Source organism: Gavialis gangeticus, unplaced genomic scaffold (assembly GCF_001723915.1).
Source record: "Gavialis gangeticus isolate Ggan-Ray unplaced genomic scaffold, GavGan_comp1, whole genome shotgun sequence".
Classification (NCBI taxonomy): Eukaryota; Metazoa; Chordata; order Crocodylia; family Gavialidae; genus Gavialis; species Gavialis gangeticus.
Window position 1 is genome coordinate 65,644,991 of NW_017729024.1, and position 7,476 is coordinate 65,652,466.

The following is a 7,476-nucleotide window of genomic DNA, read 5'->3' on the forward strand; positions in this document are numbered from 1 at the left end:
CCCCACTGCTTTATTATTGAGTGTTGTGATGCTTTAATCATATTTACATTTCTAAGACAATAACAGCTGAAATGTTTGCCTTTTTCCTGAGGCAAAAGAGGAGTTGGACTAAAAGATGTCCTTTTAGAAAGAAGTTGGCCAGGGATGGAAAAAGAGAGGTCAGTTTTTGAAGCATGCCAGCCTTGACAGTACCACTGTATCTGTTGCAATTCCAGGGAAACTGAGGTTTTAAAACTTGAACAAACATTAAAAGGTTCCCTAGTGTCATGATGTCCCTTGTTAAAATGCTGGTTTTGTAACTCTCTCACATCGTTTTAGATAATCCTCCCCAGTACACCGTTGTACCTGTCCATGAAAAGCTCTCTCCATGCTAAAGCTAAATAAAGATGCTGCCATTCCTTTTAGTGCATATAGGATTTTATACTTAAAACTGCAGATCTAATAAACACTTATGATAAATCTCATGTTCAAGATGAACAAAGTAGTGAAGTGTGTGTCCTCTGCTGATTCAAACTGCAAATTCAGCAGTCTGCCTGACTGCTGTGCCTTGCTAAGATATATAGATGTCAGCTGGATAGACCTGCCTCTGGATCCCTCTGTTTTCATGCTGCTACTTCTCACCAAATGAAGCAGTAGTAAATTTTCTTGTGGCATGAGGGAGAAGCAAGTTTAATGACCATGTTCTGCTTTTATAAACTCAAGTGTTTAAGCCTTTGAATAACTGCATAATTTCCGTTCTTTTTCACCCCTTTAATTAGGCTGACTTTTATGTACCTGAATTTTGATTGTAAGTTCTTCAAGGCAGGGACTCTGTGGTTTTATTTGCATTGGGAGGAGAGAGAGGGTGTGGTAGTAACTGATATTAGCCATGTTACAGTAGGACCCAGCTAAGCACAATTGTGCTGGACTGCAAATGACTGCACAGTGCAGTCCCTGCCCCTAAAGGATTATCATCTGAATGGGCAAGGACCAAAATAGGCATGGAGCAATGAAGGTGCTTGCCCCCATCCTCACAGCGGGCTCATAGCACAATGGATCTCCTACATTTGAATGGGAGCAGTCCTCCAAAAATAATCAAATCTCATCAGTTGGCACCTCCTAATCACTTGAGTGCTGTTTCCTTCCCCGTGCTGCCCTTTCCAGCCCCCAGCCCTCTCTGTTTTGATGGGCTGTAAATACTTTTATTCACTAGCTTTTTGCAAGTTCAAAATGAAGAGGTTTTTGGTTTGTTTTTTGTTTTCTGATTTTTATCCTGGCATCTAGGCAAAACCCCTTGTGGATTTTTGTAGGAATTTGCTTGCATTAGGTCCTTAATGTTGCCTTCTAGATATGGGAGAGTAGATTTGTACTTGGTATATCATTGTAGGGAGGGTTGGGGAAGATCCCAGGGAGTGTAATTATTAAAAATGAATGAGGATAGCCGGAGTAGTTTGGCTGGAAGGGGGTGGGCAAAGAGGGGGAGAAAAATGTTTAACAAAGGCATTGATGTTTTAAATGCACAGCAGTATCATCCATCAATAATAAATGGTGTGGTATAGTGCAAACGTGCCAAATTGAGTTATTGCAGTATATGGATTAGTTCATAGAAACCAGCAAGCAATACTGCTGGTGTGTTGAGGGTTACTATTTCAGAGACTACTCAAAAGTTTCCAAGGACACAGCGTGCATATGTGTGGTTTGTGTGTGTAATAGTGTACATGTATAAATGTACACGTGTGTTCAGTTTCCATAACTTGTAAAAGGAGGGAGGGAAGAGACTTGGACGTTTTTGGGGAGATTGAGGAAACTTATTAGAAAGTCCATAGATGAGATAAACAGGCGTAGCAGAGGAAGAGGGTGATGACTAAATGTCAATAATTGCTATCTTGACAGTGGGTTTAGTTTTTAAACCATAATTCTGTTTTTCCTCCTCTCCTTTCTCCATCATGCCCTTCCCACCCTCCCCTCCTGCCCCCCACCAAATAAAAACCCCAAACTGGCTAAGTTTTATCTCCCTTCATGCTTTGTTATGGAGGGTAGGCATTAATGTGATTTGAATTAAGGGATCTGAAGAGACTTTTATACAAAAATCACACCCCCTTTTCTCACCTAATATCTCTGTTCCTAAAGTAATGGTACTTTGTTGCTTCAGCCATTTTTAGAGGTAAAATATGCAACTGTGAGGTCAGAAACTCCCTTGCCCACCCCTACCATCTTTCTTTTTCTTTTTTTTTTTTTGAACTTTTTGAAAAATTTTGATATCTTCAGAATAAAACACCTCTTTCCTGTTACTGATACTTCAGCATATTATAAGGACTGAATGCAAGAGTTAAATTAAGGCTTTACTAGTACAGTTGCTTTACCTCTTGCAGGAGAAAGATGTAAAAGTTTATTTCTCTGCAGTTGTAGAAAGACCACATGTAAACAGTTGTGGGACTCTGCACTGAAATAACATACAACCACACCTACTAGACTTGGACAGTAGTACCATAGTTGCATTATGGGACTCCTGTAAACTATGGTGACAGATTATTTTTAAAAAGTATTGACAGAAACATTTAAAAATGTGTGTTTTACCCTAATCCAGAGAAATCTGTCAGAGGCAGTAAGATACCACAGGTAGTTCCTCTGAGCAGTGGGAAGGTGCACCTTCAAAAACTCAGCTTCTGCTCTATGCATAAGAGTATTGTGTTTGTAGAGAATTGTGATCACGATTGGTAAACTCGGAGCAGAGAGAGTTTTGCTCAGACCCCTCAAATATGTTTTGCCTTTTGCACAAGATTTGGCAATACACATTTTTTCATCCTCAAATGAAATACCTAAGGCCACAGTGAGCTGCCCAAAACTGGGGAATATGACTTTTGGATACAAATTTAATTCTTGGTGGTGTAATTCTGTCCATCAGAGGGAATGAGAATAGGAGAAGTTGTATTATTTGGGCTTTTGACTTAATTGCAGTAATTTAAGAGCTCTGTGTGTGCCTGGAGCACTGATTTTTGTTTGTTAGCACCTTTTATTAGTATTATTAATAATATCAAAAGGTGCTTCTGGTACTTGAAATTCTTTTATGCCCTAAGATGAGATGAGGAGACCCTCTTTTCAACAGTAGAGAACAGCAGTGGGAGAATTTACACCCTACATGCAGTATACAAATGAATATATATGAGAATAATATAACAAATGGTAGAATCAGGTGCAAAGCTCTCATGAAATAATAAAGGATTGGATATCTGCAACTGTTAAACTGCAAGTTGGTGATGAGATTGGGGAGAAATTTACTTGTACTCATTCCTGTATTCTACAGCAGGGTTGGGTTGGAGAGGAAATAGATAGTCATAGTATAGAGAGGCCCTTACACAGGGGTGGGCAATTATTTTGGCTGGAGGGCTTCTTAATGAGTTTTGGTATGCTGTCAAGGGCCTCAAGGGTAGCCCTGCCCCTTGACAGGTGCCCCGTTCCCTGGTCACTATCATGGGACCAGAAGTCCCACCTCCTAACCCATGACCTTCTCCACCAGAAGTCCCTTCCCTTGCCCCCAGAAATGTTCCTTTTGGGATGGGGGTTTGCTATCTTGGAACCAGAAGAAAAACCCAACATTATACAGGTTTCCTTTGCTTTATGCAGGTTCGACTTCACCCTTATGCAATGACCCTTTTTATACCAAAAATTCATTATATACAAGGTAAATTCACTCTTATGTGATCGGTGTGGTAGAAGCCTGCAGTCAGCTGCTTTGTGTGGTGCATTGTGGGAGTGACACACCAGAATGTAGTCGGCTGTGTAGATCTGTGCTTCTCGCTTGTCTGTGACATGTTTCTGTAGTTGCCACCCGCACTATGATAGCGCCCTGTGCTTATGTATACTGTCTGCTGTTGGCGAGTACCAGAATGGTCTTGTAAAAGTGGTGTAGAAATGGGTCTGGGGGTCAGTACAGTTGAGGTCTTGGAACGTATCCCTATTTGTTACATTGTAAAGTAAGTTCCCTGTATGTGAATTCAAGTTGCGCTCTGTCTTCCAGGAACGCATGTACAGCATAATGCAAGGGAAACCTGTATACTAAAAATCAAACATCCCCAAGAACATATTTTAATTTTATTTTTAAAATTATTTTTGTCCTGATCTGTGCACGTTTTGCACTGTGCATATAGAGGTGATTGCATAATAGCTCAAAATGAAGTCTTACTTTTGTATATTGGGGGGTATGGGTGGGGATATGTGTGGGTGGGCGGATGGGTATGGGGTTTGTGAGGAGCTGTCCACTGCCCCACTGGGCAGCCCAGAGGCAGCAATGATGGCAGCAGAGACCCAGGGCAGCCCAGCACAGGCTGCAGCAGGAAGAGCCTGGCAGTGGTGAGGGAGAGGGGCCACTTTTCTCCTGCGCTGAGCAACAGCTTCTGTCCCATGCTGCTGCTGCTGCTGTTGCTGAGCCTGGGCAGGCAGGTCCAGCTTGGGTGCAGGGCAGGGCTACGTATGCAGTTCCCTGCCAGTACCGCAGGGCTGGGGCCAGCGGCAGCAGGGCTGCCGCCTGGGCTGCCTAGGAAGGCAGTCAAACCATGGAGCTGTTCTGCTGCATGCCCAGGGGGCGGCAGGACACACCACCACCAGACAGTGCCTGAGGCACCTGCCGTGGGCTAAACAAAGCCTTTCCATGGGCCGGATCTGGCCTGCAGGCCCACCCCTGCCCTTGGGATCTCTATTCTTCCTGACCCAACCTTTAGGGCTGGACTGTGTGTTGCACATCTTCCCATTCCAGGCATGTGTTTTGGTCCACTCTTTGCAAGTAGATCCTCTGGCCCAAGCACATCTAAATGGCCTTATTGATATTCCCAAATAGATTAGCTGGGAGACCTTGCAGGCTGTATGTGAAGGTCTTGACCCTCTAATAGCCATTCAGCTCACATTCCTTGTATAGCACCGTCACAAGGCTGAAATGGGCTTGGAGGCCTTTGTTCTTTCCTTGAGCATATGCATGAGTTGTTTTCTGAATCAAGAAAGCAGAGAGACCTTCCAGTGACTGCTCTGTATTGATTCCTCTCATATTTTTGCAAGGTCCTTTGTTTAAGTGTTGTTAGAAGAGAAAGTACATTGGCCACATCCAGACTTCCTCATGGTGCTCACCAGGAAAAGAGAGACTACATCCATCTGCAAAGCAGTACCAACAGACTTTTAAATTTTACTTTTGAAAAACTAAAGACAAATTGCTCGGCTGCTGGAGAGAATTAACTCAATCATAGAGCAAATTGATATGATTGTTAGAGAATGAGGTCGGTTATTATATGGAGTAAGTAAAGCCATCTGTACTGCTAACCGCACTCACACAGGTGCTGAGTAGACATACAGAACTTCACTTCAGCCAGAGTGTAAATCACTCGGCCATTGTAGAGCAACAGTTGTGCTGATGGGAGTTTCCTGTGGCCTTGCTATTTGTGTGTAGGGCCACTAGATTCATCTATGTTTACAAGGCACTCTTTTTGTTGGAACTTTATTTGCTGAATGAGGCACAGAAGTCAAAAGGGGAACAAAGGACTCATGAGACCAGTACTACATGCATCTCTCCTGTGTTGTCCTGGCCCAAATTTTGATGTTGTAAAGTGGAATGGTGGCTTGCTGCAGGAGACAGAAGCACCAAAATTTCTCAGGGAAAGTACTTGTACGCTGTCTGGATTTTGAGCAAAGCCCTTCAGTCTCAGCTGTGGCCTACGGATATGAATTTAACAGATTGCTTGACTGCAGCTGGTCTCAAGCTAGCTGTATAACTGATTAAAGCAAGGAGAATGGTTGGAAAATTCCAGGCAGACAACACCGGTGGGAGCATGTGGAATTAAAATGGCTACTGCTGCATGCGCTAATGTTAACCAACTGGAGCAAATGAAACCTTAAAACTAAAGTAGCGATATTTTGTGTTTGGAGAAGTTCTGGAGCAGGACGGGGAGTAAAGGAAGACTTCACTCTTATTTACCACAGGCATGTATGTAGGTGCAAAATTAATGTTTTAGTTTGCCTTCTCCAAGAGGATGGAGTTTATTTAGACTGCCTGTAATCCAGCTTCTTATTACCCTTTTAACTCTTATTGTGAGCAGAGAAGCCAGAAACCAAAGCTGCTGTGTGCGAGTGTGGTGCTTACCTGAAATTAAAATGTGCAAAGGACTGCTGGAAAATAAAGATTTTTAAGAAATTCATAGTGTTACTTGGAAAATGTCCACTGTAATGCATTTTTGTAATACTTCTGAATCTTTTGGGAATATGCATAAATGATGCACTGAAAACAACTGTTTGTTTTTTTTCTTTCCTTCTACTTGAACATAGGCTGGGTATGTCAAAGCTGAAAATAGTTACTCAAATCCTGCCGGTTTCCAGTTAGGAGGAGTGGAGAAGGGACCTTTTTAAGCCCTTTTCAGTTGCTTCGCAGTTGAGAAGGGAGCTACAGATTTACTTACATTCACATATATGATATTTAAAAAAAAAATCCTCTTCAGAGCTCTCAGATTGCCAGTACTCAGTGTGCCAATAATTTATTTGCTTCCTCCAGCAAAGACTGAGACTGGAGGACTTTTATTTCTATTGTATTTTGTTTTCAATAACCTTTTAAAGACTTGGTTATTTTGCAGAAATCACAAAACAGCAGTAACTGGCATAGACTTTGAGTTTGTATGTCACCTCTTAAAAGCAAATGATCGTTGTTCATTGTCTCTTTGACTTCCAAGTAATTGCTTGTAAGCCACCTGTTTTATTTCCTCTTTGTTTGTAATACATATGTTCTTTGGCTGGTGGACTGGAGGTGTCAAATCACGCAGTTTACGAGTCTTATAAATCTAACACAGTGAATAAACAACTTTTGACGCAATTCCTTCCAGGGAAGAGTGTGACTGGTTGCTGCTTGCTCATACTGATGGCAGAAGTAATGCTGATCACTTTGGTAGTTCCACAGTACTTTATCATAGCTTAAACTCAAACGATTGTTCACCAGAGCGCCCCAAGGGATGACAAGGTTGAACAGTTATAAACTCCTGCAAGACCATTTCAGACTGGACATAAGGAAGAATTTCTTTACTGTCTGAGCCTCCAAGGTCTGGAACAGCCTGCCATTGGAGGTGGTTCAAGCACCTACATTGAACACCTTGAAGAGAAATTTGGATGCCTATCTTGCTGGGATCCTATGACCCCAGCTGATTTCCTGCCCTTCAGGCAGGGGGCTGGACTCTGACCTTCCGAGGTCCCTTCCAGCCCTAATGGCTATGAAATCTATGAATCCTGGCAACATGCAGGGCACAGCAATTTCTTTGCCTAAGATCACAAGGTCAGTAACAGAGTCAGAATTAGAACATGGAGGTTACCGATTTTCCCCTTGCACTTACTCCATCGAGGCATATACTTCTTTCAAGGGCAGAAGCTGGCTGCTCCACAAGGTGTTGTGGTGTGGGAATTTTGGTGCACATAACTCCTTGCAACTGCAGAGGGGTCCCAAATTAAAAAAAAAAAAAAAAAAAAAGCATTAAA

The 7,476-nt window shown here is 42.5% G+C and overlaps 1 protein-coding gene across 1 annotated transcript in view; it reads left to right on the forward strand.

Moving 5' to 3' along the window:
* The window catches only part of RGMB (repulsive guidance molecule family member b), a 30,782-nt gene that overhangs the window by 21,635 nt on the left and 1,671 nt on the right, over positions 1-7,476 (forward strand). The gene's annotated exons all lie outside the window — the stretch shown is intronic.